Genomic DNA, 23,540 nt, shown 5'->3' with positions numbered 1-23,540 from the left:
GAAAAAACATCATATGCTTAGTTTTATCATTTTTTCTTTGAAAAACCTGAGAATATTTTCAAATGTACTTAGAAAATGATCACGCTTCTACTAAAAAAAATTATCCCAGAACCTTATTTCTGCCTGATGCTACTGCAGGCAAAATATAATTAAAGTCATCTGAAGACTCTTGTTATAACTATCCTCTGTATACATGCAAAGAACTGACAATGAAAGGATTTAACTGGTATATTTTAAAAGGACACAGGCCTATTGATTGCTTCGCAGCTAACCCATTCAGCTCCATACCATCTCCTACTATGTAACTTTCCAGAAACTTTTGTATTGTCTAATACATACCTCATTCCAAAATGGAAAAAAAATCAAAACAAAGCACAAAACAAAACCCACGCACTAAAAAAATTAAGATCTAGTGCATTAAGGTCAGGGAATAGCTGAGAGTCTCTACCATTGCAAGGAAGCTTCTGCACAGGTATTTTACTGATTCATCCATAATAAGGGACTTTTAAGTTAAAGGGTACAAAGTTTATCTAGCAAATAAAAAGTGAATTGAAACCAGCTTATAGCGAGCTTTGATACAATGAAACTGCTGGCCTTGGTGACCTCTTGAGGTCCCTTCCAGCCCTACATTTCTATGATTCTATGAATGTGTTAACCTCCAGTTATGCATTAAGACCAAATAATCAGGCTTTACCTAAGTGAGGCAAGGGTGGACTGGGAAAGTGAAATCTACCCTTCAACCCATGACTTGTCTAATTACATGACTCTGCTGCAATAGAATCATAGAATCCTAGTTGGGGTTGGTCCTGCTTTGAGCAGGGGGTTGCACTAGATGACCTCCTGAAGTCTCTTCCCAACCCTAATCTTCTATGATTCATAGGGTTAGGAGGGACCACAAGGATCATCTAGTCTAACCCCCTGCCAAGATGCAGGGCTTGTGTCTGAAGTGGCTAGGGCTCCAGTACAGCCTTCCTCTCCACCCCACCTGCCTCCCTCCCCAGGCACTGCTTTTAGCCTTTGGTCTGTAATGGCAGCCAGACTTCCTACACACGATAGACGCAATCCTGCAAGTCAGTGAGAGTTGAGGAGGCTCAGCACCTTGAAGACTCGGGCCCCATTTATGCAGGGTTGGCCCAATTCTGAAAGGTGCTGAGCAACTCCTGTGTGGTGCAATGGCAGTTCAGAGCATGCAGCACTTTCCTGGATCAGGTCCGTGGTATTAGGGCCCTGGGATTTATCTAGGCAGAGATACTGTGGCTTTAACCGAAGCTTACCCCCATTGTCACCCTCCACACTGGCCTATGTAGGGCTGTTGCAGAGACGTTTAAACAGGGATACAGAGACCCTGCCTGCACAACTGTTACACTGGCACTGCACATCTCTGTGGAAGCCCTCTGCAAATGAATGAATTTCACCCATAAGTGAACTTGTTCTAGAAGGGAGAATTGAGTCCACTTTAAGTGATTCTATTCTGAAGTATTACAAATGGATTGTAATAACAATACTTATCACATCTATAGTGCTTTCCAGCTGTGGATTTCAAAGTCCTTTATGCCCTGTTTGTCCCCAAGCAAAATGGAAAGCATCAGGTCTCCATTTCCCTGGAATCCTATTCTTGGAGTGTCCGTGTGATTGTTTCTGACAGTGAAAGAGTTAACTAGTAAACCCTCAGGAAACAACTGCCTCAACATTTTCAAAATTATAAGAAATAATTATTGGGATGCTGAGGAAAATAACTTCTTACTTGTGAAAAATAAGCCTTCTAATAGAAATAATTGAGTCCTGTGGCAAATTTGAAGTGTGCAGTCAGGTTTGTTTAATTTTGATCTTTAAAAACATTTCCCTTTCTACCTCTCAACTGTCTGACATAGAAACCAGAGATGACTCTGAAAGAAAAAAAGTGACAAAGGACCAAAAAGCAGGACAAGTGAGACTAAAATGGATAAGAATGAATTATTTAAATGTCTGTATCATTTTTTAAAATAGCTTTGAAGGGCGGTTGTTTTTAAGTATTTTTTTATTGCTGTTTAAGTCAAGGAGGAGAAAAACAAAGACTTTTTAATAGAAAATCAGGACTATTTGTGAAAACAAATATATTTTGCATGTTAAGCCTTTGCAACTGGAATTCAGGATTTCCAGGATGCACTATGCTAGTGTTTTATTTTTTATGTTATGGAGTAAATAGATACTCTTTGTACTGCCACAGAAGACAAGGGAATTTTAGGGGGTATTACTGGCATTTATTTTCAGTTAAACAACTGATAAGGTTTCACAACCAAGCTTGCTGGTTAAGCCAAAGAGTCATGGTACAATGAGCGAAAAAAGCTGCTTGGCTTGAAAACTAGTTCAAAATGGGATGCAGCTAGTGTCTGCAAATGATCATTTCTTTTGCTGGAAATAGGTTGCCAGTGGTATACTCTAGGGGAACACACTTTTTAATAATACATACATACATAATTTGGATGAGAATATCAGATGTAAGATCATGTTCATCGTTAGCTGATGATACCAAGGCTGGAGGTACAGAATGGCAAATACTTCAGAATTTATGCAGTCATATTCAGAGGGATTTGGGGGTTTTTAAGTGATTGGGTTATTAAGTCGAAAGTGCACTTTAATGCAAACAGATGTAAAACAATAAGTCTAGTGGCAACCATGAAAAAATAGAGAGTACAGAAATGGAGCAGTCATGAAGTTCACTGAACAGGAATAAGATTGTGGGTTACTGTATGCATTTGAAACCATCAGCCCAGTATAGCTCTGCAGTTAAAAAATAAATAAATAATACCAGGAAACCTCAACAGAGGGACAAAATCCAATACAAATCAAAGGAAGTGATGTTATTATTGAACAATGCATTGCTGGATCGTAGAACTGGATGAAAGAAGATAACAGTGGGGTTCCCAGGGACTCATTCCACTATGATTACAGAAACAACAAATTCTGGGTAGCCAGTGGTGAGTGATTGAAAATGGGAGCTGTCTCTAGGATTCTGTGTTGCGAGAGATGTGTAGTCCTTCGTTTTCAGTATGTTGGGGCTGAATGAGAAGCTGGGGACTTGTAAGCCATTTTTGTTAACAAGGGGATGGAGCTGAGGCAGTCGTAAAGGCTTGTGACTGAGGAAACTGTGAGCAATGGAGAAGTCCTCAAGAGACCTTTGAGAGTTAGAGGCTGAAGTGCCTGGATACTGACAGAGACTTTCTCAAAGTAATAATATAACTGAGTTACTACATGGATCCTGAAGGAACCAAGATATGGAAGGTGTGAAATATTCCTTTCCCTGGACAATGCATTTTGGGCAGGTACATACTCAGGGCGACTAGCCCCTCCCACCACTTACACCCCCAGAGCTGCACTACTTTTAGCGCAAACTAGCTTGATTAGAGCTTGCGCACATATGTCTCCTCGACCTGGAATTTACACCTCCAGCTGGAAGTGTAGCCAAACCCTCACGTTCTCTCGCACACATATACACACGCACTCTCTCTAAATAAATATAAACTAGCTAAGCTATGTCTCCTACATCTGTGAAAGAAGAAAGTGTGCATTAATGATTAGAGAGAGTGTTATTTTTATGTCTCTTTGTAAATACTTGGGAGACTACACTTCCTGGATAGATACAAAGTTATTAAGGACTGTGCTGTGTCTGGCCTGGCCCGGGTGTGCAAGGTGAGAGAGAGTGCAAGTAGCCTTCCACAGTCTTGCATACCTATGCAAGAAAGAGCCACAGTCCGCATCCTTGCCCACCCAGAGCCCAAAAAAAGAGGCTTGGAAAGTAAGAGCTTCACAAGCATAACTAGACTTTCCAGATAGGTTGGAGTAAAGGCTTGGCTCTGTCCCTCTTCTATATCAGCGGCTGGACTGAAGTGGAGAGCACATGCTGCATCCTTTCAAAGGGTACAAACCCTGCTCCTCTGCACTCCCCCAGCACTCTTGGAGACATTCTGCTTCCCTCAGGATTGAAGCAACTGGAATGAATCCAGAAGGTGCAGCTGGTGTAGAGCCCCATCCAACTGACTACTGTGGCCGTGGCTTTATAAACCACAAGAGACAATGAATAGTGGGAATTTCCCTACTTACTGCCTGCAATAAAGCACTTTGGAGAAGTTTGAAGATTATATAACAATAAAGCAAAGAGGTGGGCCCTATGTATGCTATATGTACAATTGTTTTTATGCAACCTGGTCGTGATGCTCTCATCTGACCCAGTTGCAACAAATGCTGTTGAGTTACGTCCACTTAACAGCATTTTACAGGTGCTGTCTATGTTTGTGGGGCATCCAAACCTACCATGCTTCCGAAATGTGCATGTATAAGTGCCTTCTGGGAAAATTTGGGCAGCTATCCTATAATGCCTCAACAGGGGATAGGGTCACTGAGAACATGTACATAGAGCAGGAGCTGCATGTGGGACAGTGCACTCTGGGACTGTTGTACCCAAGGAAAGAGGATCAACCACCCCAGTACCCAGACACGATTGGGGGTCTCATCCACATATCAAAATAGCAGTGTTATGACTTGGTTAAAAGAAGACACCTAGATGCCAGGCCAAGTCTTTGGACAAAGTGGTACGGTGATTAGCTACCATGGTTATTAACTGAGTATTAGTAATGTGTTGGGGAGATACAAAAAATGTTAAGAGTCAACCATGTCACTAACTGGTTACAAACTTAGTTAAAATTTATACTGTAGAAAGGGTAAAAAGAGGACTTGTTGGGCCAAACAGACATTTAGGGTTCTAATTTTAATCCAGGTTAGGTACCCACTGTCAGGTATTTAGAGGTATAAGTAATCTTATTCATGCCCACAATTCAATTGTAGGTGCAAATTTTGCAGATACACAGTGTGCTTGCAAACAGGATCCTCCTCTTCTGACAATTTGTCTGTTTTTGACGTTAGATCTCGATCCTGCAGCCAATAAAAACAGTAGGAAATCTACCATTGTCTCCAGTGGGAGAAAGCTCAGTCCATTGGGTCTTTATACCACTGATCATTTCTCCTCTTTTGTTTAGCTAATAAGAATTCTACAAACATGTTTCTTACAAAAATATATTTTCCGGAAATTATGTTCCTCTCTGAGCTATTTACTATATTGCTATTGTTTTCTGCCAAATCCTGCTCGCTCCACTCATGGGAGCAGTCCCATTGTAGTCAGTAGGACTGACAGTGAGTAAGACAAGCAGGACTTGGCCCAAAGAGCATGGCTGTTTTGTGGCATTTACAAGGGTGTGTAGGAACAATGCAGGCTATTTACAGGCATGTGTTTGTAAAATGGGTGTATTGATGTGTTACATTAAATAATTGTTATAGACAATTTAATCCATTCAGAAATCTTGCAAAGTTAATGGCACCAAAAGAAGCACTGAAACTTTACTTATTTCCACTTTACTAAGCCAAGTATTCTGGGACTGTGTATCTTGTAACTTTACACCTGGGGATGGGAGCAGTGTTGCAGCAAATGCTCTTCATATCAAGTTGTAGATAAGGGTGTCACTGGAGCCTTATGCCCCTATAGGTGTCTTGTAACGGCCTTTCACGGCAGCTGTTCCATTTTAAGGATGAGTGCACACAACAAATTCCAGACATCCCATGGCTGATGCAGTTGCTGAATGGTGAGTTTAGGCTTCACTTGGTACAGGCCTCAAGAGGGCTGAGCTGGAGCTGTCATGGCTTATTGTTCAGGCTACAAGCTCCAAATAAAGAAAACATTTCAAATACCAGTTGTCACTGTTGTTTAGCTAAAGGGAAATAAACATTCAGAGAGTGAATTTTTAGACTAGTTTTATCCCTGTTCAGTTTGCTTTTAAATTTCATTTAACCATTTTAGTGAGATCATGTGCTTGAAAACATGAAGAACCAAATAATTTTTTAGACCTTTTACCACCTTAACAACAAAACAAAAGAACTCTTTAATTCACTAGACAGAAATGTCATGAATATTCACTATTTGTTAGGAACATATTGAGATATACACCTTAATGAAACATTTGCAAATATATTTACTAAAGTCATATGAGCCTGAATCTACTCTCTAATTATTATAAGAAAATAAACTTAATGGTTTTTTCCCCCAAAGAATACTTTCCATAAGTTAATGTGTTCATATTAGTAATTCATATGTTTAATAGTACAATTCATTTTTGAATGAAATATGGATCACTGATTAAAAGTTATTCATTGTATAACAGAGATTAAGTACACTTTATTTTGTACTAAAACTCAGTTAAAATTCAGAGTTAGGCTAATATGACTTTAGAAACTAGAATGACGCCTAGTAAAACATTTTCTCATGGTAATCTTTTACTGTTTATTATACAGCTGTATTTGTTTATAGAAATTCTTGTATGGTTGATACCTCTAAGGCCGGAGGATTTTTTAAAAATAAAGTTTTCTAGGGACAAAACAAAAGCCTTCTGAACATTACCCAAAAAAACAAAAAGAAAGGGTTGGAATGTCTGGAATGACTATCACGTATGCTGGTGGAGTAGTGGAGGTATACACTACTAATAGTATTGTATATCACACTATAATTACAGAACCATTTGCAGCATATAACTATAATTGAGAAAAACCTAAGTAACATGACAAAATATCACCCTCTGCTTGAACCATAGAGTTGTTTAGGAAGTTAACGTGTGAATTTTTTTCCCATATGGACATGTTTTTCAGGGAGTTGTACCCCCAACCCCCTTCCAATCATAAATCTTCATGATTCAGGCAGCTACTTTAGAAGTGTGTCCAAAATGTGTTGCTCTATGACCAAATGGTAGTGTAGCCCTCCCAAGAGAAAGAACACATTGTTTTTGGAGTTTTAAATAGAGCTAAAGGTTTAGTTGTAACTAGCCCAGCTATTAAATTACTGCCCCAACTGTGTTAAGAAATTTACTGGGTGTGTGAGCATAGTGGGAATCTATACTTAGAAAAATTAGGGCTAAATAAAGCTATTTCCAAATAGTGGTACCAAACTACAATTTAATAGGAACAATCAGAATCAGAATTTTATTTATAAAGTACTCCCCATTTACTGCCAAGTTGCGTGGGATACTGTTCATTAGTATAATACACACACACACCATATGTTTTAACTTTATTTATACACACAGGAATATATATGTTCATGTAGTGGTGACTATCACCATAATATCTGAGCACCTCCCAAGAGATAATAAGCAAACTCACAGGAGACCAGTGGTTTAATTGTCTAATTTTCCTCCCTACTTCCTCCTGAGGCAGTTTAGGGATATAATTATTTTTAACGATAATTTACTTCCTTCTCCCTCTCTCTTCTCCTGCTGTTTCTTCTGTTTTCCCTCTCTCTCTCTCTCTCTCTTTCCTTGCATGTGCTTCTTTTTCCTTCTGTTTTAGTTGTGTCTGTGGAAACTGTAATCTGAAGAAGTTAATTTTACACTTCACTCTGAAAGATGTGAGATTTGTGATCATTCTAATTTTCTCCAGCAATGAGTTTCAAAGATGTGGTCCATTGGACAAGAAAGCCTTGTCTCCTATTAAGAATTTCACCCTTGAAGTCAACAGCTTCATTGTTCCTGAGGGAGGGATGTAGCCAAGAAAGTAGTATGCCTGCCCTGGTCATCATATCAAATGCTCCTGATAGATCCCAGAGGATGTATATAGAAGTCCTGCCTGTTTATGGACAAGAAAAAGCCATCTATCCAAGCTATCCATGCTGAATCTGTTCCTTGACCTGATCTGAAAGCCAACTGGGAGGGATTCCAGATATTGACAGTGGTGAGGTGTGGGCAGTTCTTCATTAGCTTCTCAAGGAACTTGCTCAAAAGAGGGAGGTTTGATACTAGGCAGTTGTTTAAAAGGTCTGCTAGATCCCTAGGTGGGTTTTTGGTGGAACTATGTAGTGCTTTAGAGAGAGACAGCAGGCTCCCCTTCACAAAGGTTAGGTTGACAATCTGTGTCAGCAGGGGTGCTTGTTGCTCAGAGGCAGGGTGACCAGATGTACCGATTTTATAGGGACAGTCCCGATTTTTGGGTCTTTTTCTTATATAGGCTCCTATTACCCCCCCCACACCCTGTCCCGATTTTTCACACTTGCTGTCTGGTCATCCTACTCAGAGGCATCTTTCCTCAGCCATAATGGACAAGAGTTTGGATCACAGGTGGTGACTTGAATGTTTTTCAGAACTTTCAGAGTGTCTTGTACCACGCATATGCCGAATCTGTGAGGTGGGGTGTATTCCCTCATGGGCTTAGTGTAAACTGCTGCTATCCAGAGGAGACTTCCCATATGTGCATAATCTTCTCTGAGAAATATGTTACCTGTTCCCTAACATGGTGCAGAACTGGTTTCTTGAGTGATGAGGAGTTTGGGTTAACAAATCAATGTATAGTCCAGAAAATTTATGTAGGATGGGATTTAACTATTCTGACAGCTAATGAGAAGGAGGATCTCTTAACATCTAATATGGCTGCAGGGTAACATTTAAGGAAATCTTTGTTTATCTGCATCTGTTTGTATTTTCTGCCAATGATACTCCAGTTTCCTTTCTTCCCACTTCATCTGGGGGGGGGAGGTAGGGAGACTGATGCATGGAGAGGGGAGAGAAGAGCACATTTAGGACCTAGAGTGTCCGTAATAGTGGCCAGATGTGTGATTGTAACGTTTCACCACAACTACTTCTCCCTGGCCTGTGGGTTGGTTAAGATTTACATTGCTCTGGAATTCAGCTGTGTCCTTGTGAAGTTGGGTTCTGCTATCATCTTGCAGGAGGTATTAACTGACTAGCATCCACTTCTGTGCCAAGGATCCTGTCAGGATGTAATGAGCTAAGAGGGCAGCCTGCAGATCTCTTTTGCAGGACCCGTGGTCGATCGGAGATTCGGTGTCAGCGATGTTATCTGCATAGATGTTGAAGTTCGTCAGAGTTCAAGCTTTGGGGAACCCACCCCCATGTCTGTCAGCACGTCTGTCAGCTCTTCTGGGAAGCATTTGCTGCCTGGAGGACTGCTGAGTAGCAGGAATTAGCAGCTAAGATGGATACACTTGAAGGATTCTGCTTTTCCAAGGGAACCTCTTCTTTGTCTCTGGCTGGATGGGAGTAAGGTCGCTACTCCATCATCAGTTTTGTGCATTCTGCGGGGGGGTGTATGCAATATACCTAGAAAGAAAAGGTGGGCTAGCAATGGGCCTGTGGTTTCTCATCAGGTTGCAGATGATGAATTGCTTGTGGACCAGGGACCTAGTATTGAACAGCAGGTGTTTGGGATCAGGTTAGGGGCTGTGTGAAGGAAGGTTATAGGCTGAGCGTGCTGAGTGGATGTAGCTATCTTGTGATTTTCTTTCTGGGTCCAAGATGACATTTCTGATGTTTCATTCTTCTTGTTAGTACACTGGGATTGAGGGTGACTGATGCTGGGAGGCTGCTTTACATGGAATGTATCAGGGTGCTAAATATCCAGGGAGCAGCATAATTGCTGCCGTCTGTGGACTCTTTATACAAAGTTCTGGGAAAAGATGCAGCTGGTGGAGGTCAGCTTTTCAGTATTGAAAGGCGATGATGGAAAGCAGGTGGCGTTTCCCTCTCTCCCCCCCCTCCATTCTTCTTTCCTCACTCCCTCTTCTTCCCCCTCTTTTTAATTCTTCTTGCTTATTTGTATTAGAGTAGTGTCTACAAGTCCAAAGTGAGATCAGGCCCTGTTGTGATAGGCACTGTTCAAACATAGTTAGAGACAGTCCCTCCTTATAGTCTAAATAGACAAGACAGACAAATTGTGGACGGGGAAACAGAAGCCCGGAGAGGTGAAGTGACTTGTCCAAGGTGACACAGTATGGCAGTGGCACAATCAGGAATAGCACTCTGGTCTCCTGACTCCCTGTCCAGTCAGGGCCGGCTCCAGGCACCAGCTTACCAAGCAGGTGCTTGGGGCGGCCACTTCGGAGAGGGGCGGCGCGTCCAGCTGTTCGGCGGCAATTTGGCGGACGGTCCCTCACTCCTGCTTGGAGCGAAGGACCTCCCGCCGAATTGCCGCCGCAGATCGCGATCGCGGCTTTTTTGTTCGTTTGTTTGTTTTTTGTTTTTGTTTTTTTGTTTGGCTGCTTGGGGCGGCCAAAACCCTGGAGCCGGCCCTGTGTCCAGTGCCCTGTAGGCTATACCTCTTTAACTTCCCTCTGTTCTTGACAGTTCCCAGACCTGAATGGGGAAGAATGTTTTTAATTTCTATCACTCCCTTGTGAAGCAGTGGGAGGTGCCTTGCTGCTGCCTGTGCCAGGAGTGGGGACTTGGTGGCGGGGAGGGGGTTCCAGCTGCTTAAAGCCTGGCCTCCTGCAGGGCAGCAGCAGGGAAGGTGCTGAGGGGGTGGGGGTCTGCGTATAGATGGATAGGTAGAATATAATGTGAAGAATTATATTATTGCTTAAGTTTTAGGCTATGTCTACACTACAGACCTTGCAGTGGAACAGCTGTGCAGCTGCAGCTGCGCCACTATATGGTCTCCATGTAGCCACACTATGCCGATGTGGGAAAGCTCTCCCGTCAGCATAATTAAACCACCCCCAATGAGCGGTGGTAGCTATATCGGCGGGAAAGCGTCTCCCACCAACATAGCGCGGTCCATACAAGTGCTTCTGTCAGTGAAACTTAGGTCAGTCAGGGGGGTATTTTTCCACATGCCTGACTGACAAAAGTTTTGTTGACAAAAGTGCTAGTGTAGACATAGCCTTAGAAACTGATCCTGCACACGTTCATAAGAGGAATCTCGTTGGGCCAAATCCTGAAAGGTGCTGAGCCCCCTCAGTTCCCATAAAAATCCAGTGGGAAATGCAGATGCTAGACAGCAGACAGAATGTGGCCCATTGACATCAACGGGATGATATGCATATCGTGCATGAGTAACGGTCTCTACAGAATCAGGGCCCCAGTGTGTTAACGACGCCGATGACAATAGCACAGACACTTCGCTTTTGAAAACTGGCTGTTCATATTTTTGTATAAAAGCAGTATTAAAGTGATGGACTTCCATAAATGTTGATATCCCCAAATATTAATATATTAGCATTAATTGAGCGTATAATAATAATGGAAAACCGATTTGAATCATGACCTTTAGAATCATTTGAACCGTCTGCTTTATGTCAAATTTTGCCGTTTAGAAAGTGCTAATTCATGTTAAGTTCGCATGAGAGACTTGTTTAATGAGCAGATTAAATGGATGATTATATGTCCTTTAAAAATGTTTTTGTGGAAGGGCTTCATGATGCCACTCTCTTATTTGGCACAGCAACACAGAGCAGTCTTTTTTAATTACCCCTGCAGGGTCACTGGGACCCAAGCTGTTTGCTTCATTAAACCCTGATGGCGCCTTTGGAGCAACTCCCTCTAAACTGTGCTGTCACAATTGTATCTAAATTAGCATCTGAGTGACCCTCTTTTCACTCTTTCCAAACCCCAGCTGACAGGGATTGGCAAAAGATGCTAATTGGTTGGGCCTGGCTAGGAACAATGGACTTGCCAAGATAACAAAAGGACTAATGTTTCTTTCAATATGCATCCAGATTCACATAAGTACCTCTTTTAATTACTAAGAATTATTGTAATGCCCAGTCAATGGAATAATTGACCCTCAACAGCAAAAGCTTATTATGTAATAAATAATGGCACAGGCCTTGTCAGAGTAGCAGGTACTGAGGTGATTTGCTGGACTGAAAAAAGATTTTCTCAGTGAGGGTTCTGTGATGTACCAAGGCATCCCAGCAGGAGTCCAGTCGAGGGGACTAATTTGAGTTTAACTGGGAGGAAATGCGCTGAAAGCTTTTAGAATTATCCACAGAATGACAAAGCAGGAAATAAAAGGGATTGAGTTAGTAGCTTGGCAGCTTACAAATAGAGGTTCTGTCATTTGTATAGTAGACAGTGCTGTTAGTTTAGTTGTACTGGAGATTTTTTTTTTAAGTTTTTATTTGTGTAAGTGAAAATGTGTGTGTGGAGGGGTGGGGAGTGTTACTGGTGACATTCTTCACTTTATATACATTTGTCTCTTCCCTACACCGACCTCCTGAGATCTCACATTTTATTACTGTAAATTATTAATTGTAGGAATTCTGAGTCATTAACATAAATAAAATTTCCACTAACCTCAGTTTAAAGAAACTAATCCCAAACTATTTTATGTTATCTATTCTAATATTTACATTTTCTTTTGACTCATTTCCCAAGAGAGGTTGCGGGCATGAGAGGTAAATTCTGTTCAGTTGCACTGCTGTCCAACTGGTGTTAGTTACTCAGTTAATGTCAGTGGAGTTTCTTGGGGACCAGACTTTGGCCCATAACCTGCACATTTTACTCAATATCTATAAAGAAAATATAGTGTACAACAGAGTAGTTATACCAATACTCAGTCTAGACCCTGGGAATAGTCTAGTGACTATTGGCAGATATATATGGAAAACATACAGACATGGAAAATCCCTTCCCCTCCCCCTCCTGATCATGCAAACAAGCTATGCATACAGCATATCCCCAGGGGAAATGTGTTTGCAGTTTCATTTATAATAGAGCTCTCATCCCTGAAGGTCAGGATCCTGCAGGTTTGGCTTGAGGTGTGTTGGCAGAGCGATGTGGAGAACCCTGTGCAGCGCCTGCCAAGCTGTTCTTGGATCTAATCAGTGCTTTTTAGTCCCTCATTTTCATGGTCACTAAAGTCAGACCTGCAAAAAAAAAAAAAAAAAAAAAAAGCAAAAAGAAAAAAAAAATATTGATGTGGGTTAGGTGAAATAAGAATAACATTAATTTCTCTCTTGTTTATAAGGTCACCAGAAAGACCTGAAGGATTTATTTTCTTGCACTGAATTTCATTTCATTCCATCCATTATTCTCCGTCATGAGGGCATTAATTGCAAAGATACCATACATCAGTGTGCTGTAAGAATGTTAACGTTATTATTTTTGCTCAGCCTTTTGTACAATATACTTGTCCTTGTTCTGTCTAAGGGAGTAGCACATTGGTAGATATTTTAAGTGGATATTTTCTATTTTGCATGGTTTTTAACAAGAACTGTGGCCATCCAACAGAGATTTAGCATAGCAGGGGAAATACTTGAGTAATTTGCTGATAAGCTGGGCATGAATGGAGAGAAAATGTTATAGATTAATTTCACATAAGTCATCTTAAACTCTTTCCATTTAAATTTGCTCTGTTCCCGGGTGCCACTCTTAGAAATATTCTGAATTTGGTCAGGTTTCCAGAGAGCTCGAGCTCAGCATGTCTGAGGATGAATTCTCTGTAACTAGCCCAAGCCTTTTCTTTTTAAGTTCTCTTTGTTTCCCTCTGAGGAGCCATTCATAGGAAGAAAGGCTTTCACCACAGCAGCACACATGGTATGGGGAGCTGATTGCACTTTTTGTCACATGATCACATGTGGTTATTTTCTTACCTATGAATCAAGTTTCAGTCCTGCTTTTAAGATGTCACCAGGCCCCAGTGAAGCCCTGCAGATTTGTGCGATGTGACCCAAGTTTCTGACCTAATACCGTATGTATCTTACAAGTTTTCAGAGAGACCTTGTGGGACACATCATGGTTGGGGATCTAGACACGGCCAAGTAGCCCAGAGGGAGTCAGGGGGCAAAACCCCTAGAAGCGCTTGCATTTTAAGCACTTAATAGGCACTAGGAAGTGAAAATGTTCTTATATTTTTGCAGTTAGGTATTTTAGCCTGCATGAACAATGGTATCTCTATTTCTCCTCTCTCCCTTCATGGCAGCCCTCTCACCTTCTTTCTCTCCTCTTCCCCATTGTCTGTACTCCATCTTCTTGTCATCCCGCCCATTCCTCCCTGATCTGCATCCTCCTGACTCCATCACATTCACTTTTGCTCCCTGTTCCTTCATTTTTCATGGTTCTTCTACACCCACCTCATTCATTCCTGTCTCCCTCTTGGCTGTGTCCGACTCCTTTTCCCTCTTCACTGGGAGAGGGAGGTGGGGGTGCGGGGCATACCCAAGCCTCGCCCATAAACCAAACCCCACCCATCTGATGCCAAATGAGGTGTCACTTACAATAGGTAATGGAGAGCTATATTGTGAACTGTGTCTTTCTTCTTGTGGGCTCTATAGGCAGTGACATCAGCTGATCATGGTCTCTCTTTCATGTGTGACTGTAAGGGAGGGCCCTAGAGCATCAAGAGATGAAAGAAGTTAAAGAAGATGGTGAGATGGAAAAGCTATGAATTTTTTTACATCTATTTTCTTCATAAAGGACAATGGGAAAATTATTATTCCAAGGGCATTTTTCATGAAAATTAGTGTGTGACCATAACAAATCTTGAAATGTCTAAGAAGGAAATCAGGAGACACTTACGAAGTTCAAGTTTAGTAAATCACCAGGACATTGAGATAGTGGAGATATTGACAAGGTGGTACAATATGAGTTTGATTTTTTAAAAGCACTACACAGTAGCCTAACTCTGCTCCCAGTGAAGTCAATGGTAAAACTGCCAGTGACTTCAATGGGAGAAGAATTAGACCAATGCTGAGAAACTTTTGAAAATCCTACCCTATGCTTTTTAAAACAGCAAGTGTTCTTGAAAAGTTTAGTCATTAATGTAATGCCTGTAATTACAAAAGGAGCTCAGGTAGAGCCCCAGAATTAGACACCAGTGAATCTAACCTCAGTTCTTAGGGAAACAGATCGAGGGCCAAATTATGCTATTAGTTACACCTGTGAAAATCCAGAATAACTCCATTGGCTTTCCTGAAATATTCCAGATATACATTGGCATAACTGAGAGAAAAATTTGATCATCGAGATATAAGTACGGGCAGAATGGGTGGGTAATTAGCTAAGTTCAATATAAGTCAAATCAACATGGCTTTGGTAAGGGAAACTCTCTAAACTATTGAGTTCTTGAAAAAGTTAATGGAAGGTCAAGGTGACCCGGCTGGCACAAATTCCTTGGATATTCCTAAAGCTTTTGAAAAGGACCTTCATAGAGCACTATTACAGAAAATAAATAGCCATGTGATGCAGGACAAAGTCCTCGTATGAATTAAAAAGTGCTCAAGTAATTGGAAACAAAGGGAGCAGGAGGAGATGAGGTCAAGGAAGTGGGCCTGAGCACAACAGTTTAGTGCTTTATAGGTAAGGCTGAGAGCTTGGGATGAAGGATAAAAATGTAGAAGAAAAAAAGGGGGGGGCGAGCCAATGCAGAGGTTTAAGAAGTAGGAGTGCTGGAGAGAAGGAGGCTAAAGTAGTGAGAAATTACCTGAATAAGGACAAGAATAGCAACAGGTAGGAAAAAATGGATTTTGAGAATGGTATAGAGAGAAAACAGCAAGGACTGGATTTACATGAAGGAGAGAACAGAGGAAAATGTTTATGAACCTGTGTGACAGAGAGGATGGTGGTGATGTCATGACTGGTAGAGGTGTGTGGGAGAGAAGTAGCATGAAGAGTTGGCAATGAGGCCTCCAGGATGAGGTGTTGGACGGGTAGGCAGAGATGTGAGATTGGACAGAAGCAAGCAGGCCCAAGGTGGAGAAGACGTAGACTTGTACCATAAAGTGGTAGCTGGGTCTGCGGGATCGAAGGATTGTTTTGGAGATAAGGATTATTTAGAATGGAATGAAGAAAAGTTAAAGGGGACTTGCCTGAGACATTTCAAAATGTGGAAAAGCACAGAGAAAACTGACTAGTGCTGTCTTTGTATCCTGTCCCATACTGCAAGAACGAGGGGCCACATGGTGAAATGAATGGGTTGTAAGTTTAGATCTAATAGAAGAATCTTGTTTCTTTAGCAAGTGTAATCATCCTGAGTGATTCTCTGCAGCAGGAGGCCATCAAGGCAAATTCCTCATATACTAAGTGTGAACACGGAGTGGATAAAGGTATAACCACTAAATGTGTGTAGCTGTGCAAACTAAAACGATGATAAGGGTAATCAAATATCATGGTTTAAGGCATAAATTGCCGTCAGAGGCCACATTCACATACACCCCTATCTCCCACCCATTTGTACAAAAGGCTATCACATCATTTACTGCAGGGTTTGTTTGTGGGTTGGCTTCCCTTCCACTACAGGACCACTGTTGACTAGAGCTGGGCAAACAGCTGATTTTTCAGTCCATTGGCATTACCGAAAAATTGGAGGGGAAAAAAATTGGCTTGTGTCTGAACCTTTTTGAAATTTTCATCAAATCAAAAAAGTTGACAGAACATCTGTTTTGGGTCTAACTCAACATTTCTTTCTACCAGAAATGTTTTGTTTCCAGACATTTTTAAGGGGCTAGATTCACAAAATTGCTGGAGCAGTAGGGGCCATACCCCCCTTTAGCCATTGGTTAGGACACTCACCTGGAAGTGCCTGCTCTGGAACATGTAATTGAACCCAGGTCTTTCCCCTCCTAGATAATGCCCTAACCCCCACAGCTATTGGGTATTCTGGCATAGAGCTTTTTCAGTCTCTCCTTTTGAAGCTGTTCCACTTCGCATAAAATACTTGGATTGTCACTGGGTGAGAGGCAATGTGTGTGAATGAATTTATAGCTTGGTGGTTAAGGTACTCATCGGAGATAAGGGGAAACCCAAGTTCAGATCCCTACTCCAATGATTGTTTCATTATTTATACACAGTGGAACAGTTTCAGCAGATACCTACCCCAGAATAGCCTTGTGGTTAGAACACTCAGCTGGAAGGGGCGAAAACCCTGAAATAGGGCTGGGATTTGAAGCTGGGCTCCAACGTCACTCCCAGATGAGTGCTCTAGCCAATGGTATAAAGGTTATACATTTGGGCGGACACAGGCACCACCTCCTCTTTCTCCCTGTGTGCCCCATGCAAATCAATCCTGAGAAAAATATTTTAGCCCAAACTGTTCAGTGAATTCATGTCAAATTCACAAATAGATTTGGGTAGACCGAAACAGCATTTTTCAGCAAATAAACTATTTACCTAGCTCTAATATTGACCACTGTGAGAGGCAAGATACCAGGAGGCGTGGCACAAAGGTCTAATCAAGTTCCTAAAATTAAGAGTAATTTTATTAAGGAATTTTAATCACAGATCCTTTGCCTTTTTTATTTTCCTTTTCAGCACAGATGATGCACAATAACTCTGCAATCATGATTATTTCTCCTCTGGGGAAACATTTTCCTCATTGCTTTTTAGGGAGTGGATCATGAGAATTTAATAATGCTGCCTTGCAGTTTCCAATAAAACTGGGACTATCACAGTAAAACTGGGGCATTTGTTATCCCTGGCTGAGGCAACTTCTCAGGATGTGAATTCCAGATAGGTTGGGTACTTGCTCTGCCCTGAAAGGCAACAGAAGTGTAATTCATAACCTCAGGTAAAGGAATAACCCCTTTGTCCTGATATTACTTCATAATGTTGTATGCTGCAGTTGCTTTACATTTAAGGTTTACAGCACTCCTCAAGTGTTGCTGTCTTTTGATTATGCTTAACCACCTGGGGCACAGGAATTCCCCACTCCCTGGCAATCAATACACAATCTCTCCTGGCCAATTTTCCAACAGTTATCAACTCAACAACTTTTTTTCCCAAGTCACATAAATAATCTAGTTCTCACTAAGGACAATGCCCAGGCAACGTTTCAAACTTCAGCTACTTTTGTAGTAGCCTCTTTCAAAATAGTGTGGTTACAAGTTTATTTATATATATATTACAATGAAAGAGTATTTTTTCACTCCCCTATAACTCAAGAAGGTCTGAAGGGATTTTGCTTGAACTTTCTAAAAATAGTTCACCTTAAGGCAGATAGACATTTTCAGCACCTAAAATAAACTTTTTGTAAAGTTATGAGTATGATAAGAAAGGGAATTAGAATTGAAACTATTTTGCAGCCTTAACTATAATAGTTGCTACTGGCACGCATAACACAAACCTAATTTTCCCCCCCTAAATTAGTTATTAACTGATTAACATTCTTTACTTCTTCTGTTACGTTTTAAAGATAACCTGCAAAGGAAAAGGAAATTAGCTCATTCCATTTTTTTTTTCTCTGTGTTTAAAAAAAAAGATCTGAAAGGGGTTTTTTTGTATTAAAAATGGTTTCTGTTTGTTTTTATATTAAAACTACACATCTTGTCTACGCTGGTAGATTCTGTGATGACTGGAGAATTAATGAAATGATGGCAAAACAAGAGAAAGGAAGCTGAGCAAACAAGAGTAGAAGGGATTTTTAATCAGACGGTTTAAAACTTTTTCTGTTTGTTTTTGTTAACCCCTATTTAATTCCATTGCCTAATGAACACTTTGGAGAAAGGATGTCTTTGTTAAAGATTCACTACAATAAACTTTTAGACACCCAAGTATCTACTAAAACTAGGGAAGACCAGACAATGACGTTGCTGTTATTTCTAAAGTAAAAAATTTATTTTTTTAAATACAGGCTTTCTTTATACAACATAAAGAAACAAACCAATTTTTAAAAAATATTTTGCAGGTCACCCTTTATACTACTAACCCAGCTCACCAAACCCTGTGGACTGTACTGGCTATCAATATTTACAGAGTAGTGCACGCAGATGAAAAGGAGGAAATAGCCTTTCTTGTTTCAATCATTCCTTTGGCGGCAGAATGGCATTTTAGTTACTGTTATGCTGTAGATATTGGTTATTTTTTTAAAATAGTTTAAACAAATTTTATGTGTACAAGAGAAATATAAACTGAAAGGAAAGTAAACTGTCTGTCTGCAAAATTTATTTAATTTGCTTACTTGCCCACAAGCCAAGCAGTACCATGAAAGGCTTAGTCGCAGAAACTGGCTCGCACTACTGTTGATTGATTATGTGATGTATCTCTGAGCATGAGAAATATGTACTATATTTACAGTGTGGAAAATATTTATTTCATAGATTATTTGGTCAGATGTCAGCAAGTGTAGAAAGTATGTTAATATATGGAAACACATAACTTTAAATCAAACATTACCACAGTTTGGTAACATCACCAGCACAGATTAAATTTCCACCAAAAGCAATGCAGTGCTGTTTTCTTCTGTGTCCTTCACAGCCCTGTAAAGCAAAGCTGCAGTAACATCTCTAAAGTATGCAAGGGTTAGACATAGTCCAGAATATCAAGTATCAGGGGGTAGCCGTGTTAGTCTGTATCTACAAAAACAACAAGGAGCCTGGTGGCACCTTAAAGACTAACAGATTTATTTGGGCATAAGCTTTCGTGGGTAAAAACCTCACTTCTTCAGATGCATAGAGTGAAAGTTACAGATGCAGGCATTATATACTGACACATGGAGAGCAGGGAGTTACTTCGCAAGTATATAATGCCTGCATCTGTAACTTTCACTCTATGCATCTGAAGAAGTGAGGTTTTTACCCACGAAAGCTTATGCCCAAATAAATCTGTTAGTCTTTAAGGTGCCACCAGACTCCTTGTTGTTTTTATAGTCCAGAATAGTTGATTTTCTCTGGTTACCACAACAGGCCAGGAAAATCCCTGGTTTCTGTATGTCCAAACAGCTGATAGTTCATTACTGATAGGACACTATCCAGCTAGTTTTGTCACTCACTGGTAAAGTCACAGTAATTGCCATACTAGATCAGACCAGTCATGCATCTAAATCCCTTTCCCATCTTTGAGAGTGGCTATTCCCAGATGAGTCAGAGAAACATTCAAGAAACATTGTATCATACAATTATGAAATAACTTGCTCATAGGGGAAGATTCTTCCTAAACCCTGTCAGTTAGAGGTTGGCTTATGCCCTGAAATGTGAGAGTTTATATCCTTCTGAAAAAAAAATCCCCCCTCCTCCTTATTTTACAGATCCCAAACTATGCTTGCTGGAGCACTTGCTGGTGGCTGCAAAGGGCTATCTGGTCACATGGTGCTGGCTTGTCTTCTTGTTTTCAGCTGCTAAATTGCAATAAACGCAGCTAAAAATACATCAAATACTTTCCTAATATTGACATTGCCTTGAAAGCAACTGCATAGTTGTGCAGGGCTATTATGGGATCGAAAATGGAGCCATCCAGGAGACAGTCGATCCACTGAAACAGTCCTCTCTGTTAAGAAGTTTGACAACCCCTATTGTCTCTAATGTACCTGTGGATGTTCTAATGATCTATAATGAATACTCTTTTTTTGAATTCCTGCTAAGCTTTTAGCCTCTGTGATGTCTTATGACAATGAGTTCCACAGGTTAATTACGTTTTTTTGAAGTGTTTCAGTGCAGGGCTGTAACCAGGGTGGGGTGAGAGGAGTAGCCACCCAGGGCACAAAGCCGTGGGGAGGGTGGAAAAATGGGGCGTGGAGAGGGTCAATGGGGCCAGCCCCATGGATTGGGGCGGGGAGGCATGCAGGGGCATTGCTCTCTAAAACTGTATACTGGTCCCGGCGCTCCAGAGCCTGCCAGAGTCACTCCCCCCTCGGCAGCAATGTGCACAGCATCTGCTCGCCACAGCCGAGTCCCCTCAGTATGTGGCAGGAGGGAAGAGCAGCCGGGTCTCCAGGGGCTCCCTCCCCCAGCTGGATGCTCCCACTCCGCTGCATCACCAAGCACCACTTGAAATGCGGTCGGGTGAACTCCTGGGGGTCTAGGGGGAGGGGGTGTCAAAAGGTGGGTGAAACTTCCCACCTAGGGCCGGGTGGCCAGAGCTTCCTTGGGAACTCTGGGCAGGATCCCAGGAGCTCACAGGGGAGCAGCTGCTGCAGCCTGGGACCAGGAGCGAGGGGAATGCTCAGCCCCAGGCTGCCCCAGGCAGGCTGCCAGCCCCGGGATGGGAGCCTTGCGGCTGCAGGGAGACCATCACCCAGAAGCTGGAGCCTAACCCCCGGGCCAATAAGCTGCAGCCAGACCCCTTGGGCGGTGGGAAGACAATATGGGGGCAGGATCAGGTGCAGGGAGAACAGACCCTGCTGCGGTTCCTGCTGGAAGCCCACGAAATCCCCTCCTTCATTCTCTGGAAGCCTCCTGGCTTTTTGTTTCTAAAATGATGTTCTGTTTAGAAATTTAGCAAGATTTAACAAACTGCAAAAAACACAAAAAAGATTAATAAAAAACACCCAAAATTGAAATAAAATGTTTCCTTTCAGTGGACGTGAAAAAAAATTGTTTTGGTTTGGGCCACCAAACCAAAAAAATCAATTATTTTCCCAGTTCTCCTGCTATAGAACTTTTTTGACGTTGGAAAATGATAGATTAACATTTTCTATTTATTTCCCTCTGTTTTCCATTTTTGTTTTCCTCTGAGTTCCAGTCTGTGGCTGGAACCAGAAATAGAAATGATAAAATAATAGTGGGAGAAAGACTGTTCTTGCAGTATTTCTGACCAGGTAGGAAGCACCACAAACCTTGTAGTTATGAAATTTCTAGTATGATTCTGCAGAACAAAGGTTTGGATTAATATCTGAACTGAACTTCTGAACTATCTGAGGTTTGTCCCTCCCAAGGTGTAATTTACAGCAGTGGTTTTCCAGCTCTTTCTTTAGGTGGACAACTTCATACAAAATAGATACTTCCAGGGACCCCCTCCGCTCCTAAAGCTCAATCCCCCCAGTATGTCCTTCCTCAAATGCTTCATTCTGAGGGCCACCAGGAAAAGGTTTGAGATTGGCTGGGTGAGGGCAATGCTAGTGGGCTACAACAAAGAGTTATGTGGTGAAACTCAGCAAAGGAAACTTTGGGGTGACTGGAGAGGTCTATTATACTGCTGAATAGTGTCCAAAAGGCAATGATCAGAGCCCCACCACCCCGCATGAAACTGGACTAGATAAAGAACACAAGAATGCACTGGAACAAGGTCATGCTCCTGGTCTGATAGGGGATAAACACAATAACTCGATATGTCTATTCCACTTCTAAATTCTGATTTTAAATAGAGTTGAGTGAATAACTTATTCAGCAAGTGGAGCCACGTTTTTCTGTTTGTGGTATATAGACAGGCAGATCATAATTTCCTCAAATTTATTCAACTCAACATACCTTATTATAATGTCTGCATTCTGGATTGCCCAGAATTCAAAAATCAAGATGTGTTATTTAGTAATGAATGGTCAGATAAGTCATACCACATTGTCTCTGTTCTGTGATTGGGTAAATGTGCAACCACTTCATATACACACACTTGTGTGTCTAACTTCCATATTTTCTAGCCACAAATGTTTTTATTAAGCCCTATGCCCCCCAAATACACAAGTCAAACTCCGCCTATGGGGCCAGCCCCAACTGGTGGGGTTCAGGGAGGGAGCACCCCCTCCACCCCCTGACTCACCTCAGCGGGCCTCCTGAATTGTATGGGTTGGGGGGGTGCAACCAAAAAATCTGGGAGGGACATGACTCTGCGTGCTCCTCCCTCCCCCATGTATTGCCTCTGGTAGGGGATGCAAATATGCTTATTCAACCCGAGGTCCAAAATGCCTAGTTATGTCTCTGTTTCAGTGTTTTGTTGCTCTTTAATTATTTCCCTGACTGTCCCATTGTCCTTGTATTATGAGAAAGGGTTCATAGCAGGGCCAGTTTACCTTCTCTTTACCATTCATTATTTTGTGTATCTCTAACATGTGCCCTCCTATCCATTTCTACTGTAAACAGTCCTAAGCTTCAGTCTCTCTTCATATGGAAGTTTACCAGGCTTCCAATCATTCTCCTCTCTAGCCCCCCTTTTCTATTACTGGTATATCCTTTTGAGATTGGGGTAACCAGAACCAAACACAGTATCTCAGGGGATGGCGTCTGAGTCACGTTGTTCTTTGCAGGGTTGTTGTAGCTGTTAGTCCCAGGATATTAGAGACCAGTGAGTGAGGCAGTATCTTTTTCACCAACAGAAGTTGGGCCAATAAAAGATAACACCTCACCCATTTGTCTCTCTCATATTGGTCTCTTATTTATAACAGCCTCTTGGGATCTCCTGACTGAAATTTCTTAATCAAATTGTTTTTCCTCCTTTGAGACAGCCATTTCTTTGTGATTACAGTGTAACTCAGGAGTGAGCGATTGCGTACATAATGTATTCTGAGGGGAAAGCCACATATAAGGACAACATGGTCTTTGAGAACTTGTATTAGGAATCAGAAGCAAACTTGTGGCTGGCCAAATTTGATGGCATTCTTTCAAACTGTATAGTAAACTGCAAGTATTTAGGGTAATGATTTATTAATTTTATTTATTTCAGTTATGACAGAAAATAACCTAACCAGTAACACTAAGCACCTTTACATTAAGTAAAATGCCTCAGGTAACCAGCCACTCTCATCCAGCCCACCCCAGAAAGTCGAAAGATTCAATCAGAGCAATGGAGTAAATATTTCTTGCACTCCACCACAGAACACTGCTCTCTTCATACCCCTGTCTTTTCCAAATGCCCAAGGAAACAGGTGGGCTTTCAGCATGCCAGGAACACCAACAAATTCAGCCTATTTAAAGTCTAGGCAAAAGTAGCGCAAAGTTGACAACAGCATCTTGTTATGGGATTACAGCCCTTTGAAAAGCTGTCAGACAGCGGCATGTGTTTCTAGTCACTGTAGCAATGCATTTAGTTTTCTTGTTAACCAGCTGCCTGCTCCACTAAGTCTCAGTAGCTAAAAGATGGAGCCTATTCATT

This window comes from Terrapene carolina, unplaced genomic scaffold (assembly GCF_002925995.2).
Source record: "Terrapene carolina triunguis isolate 2854851 unplaced genomic scaffold, T_m_triunguis-2.0 Scaffold139, whole genome shotgun sequence".
NCBI classification, from domain to species: domain Eukaryota; kingdom Metazoa; phylum Chordata; order Testudines; family Emydidae; genus Terrapene; species Terrapene triunguis.
The sequence above is the reverse complement of the archived record's forward strand: the minus strand, read 5'-3'. Positions refer to the sequence as shown.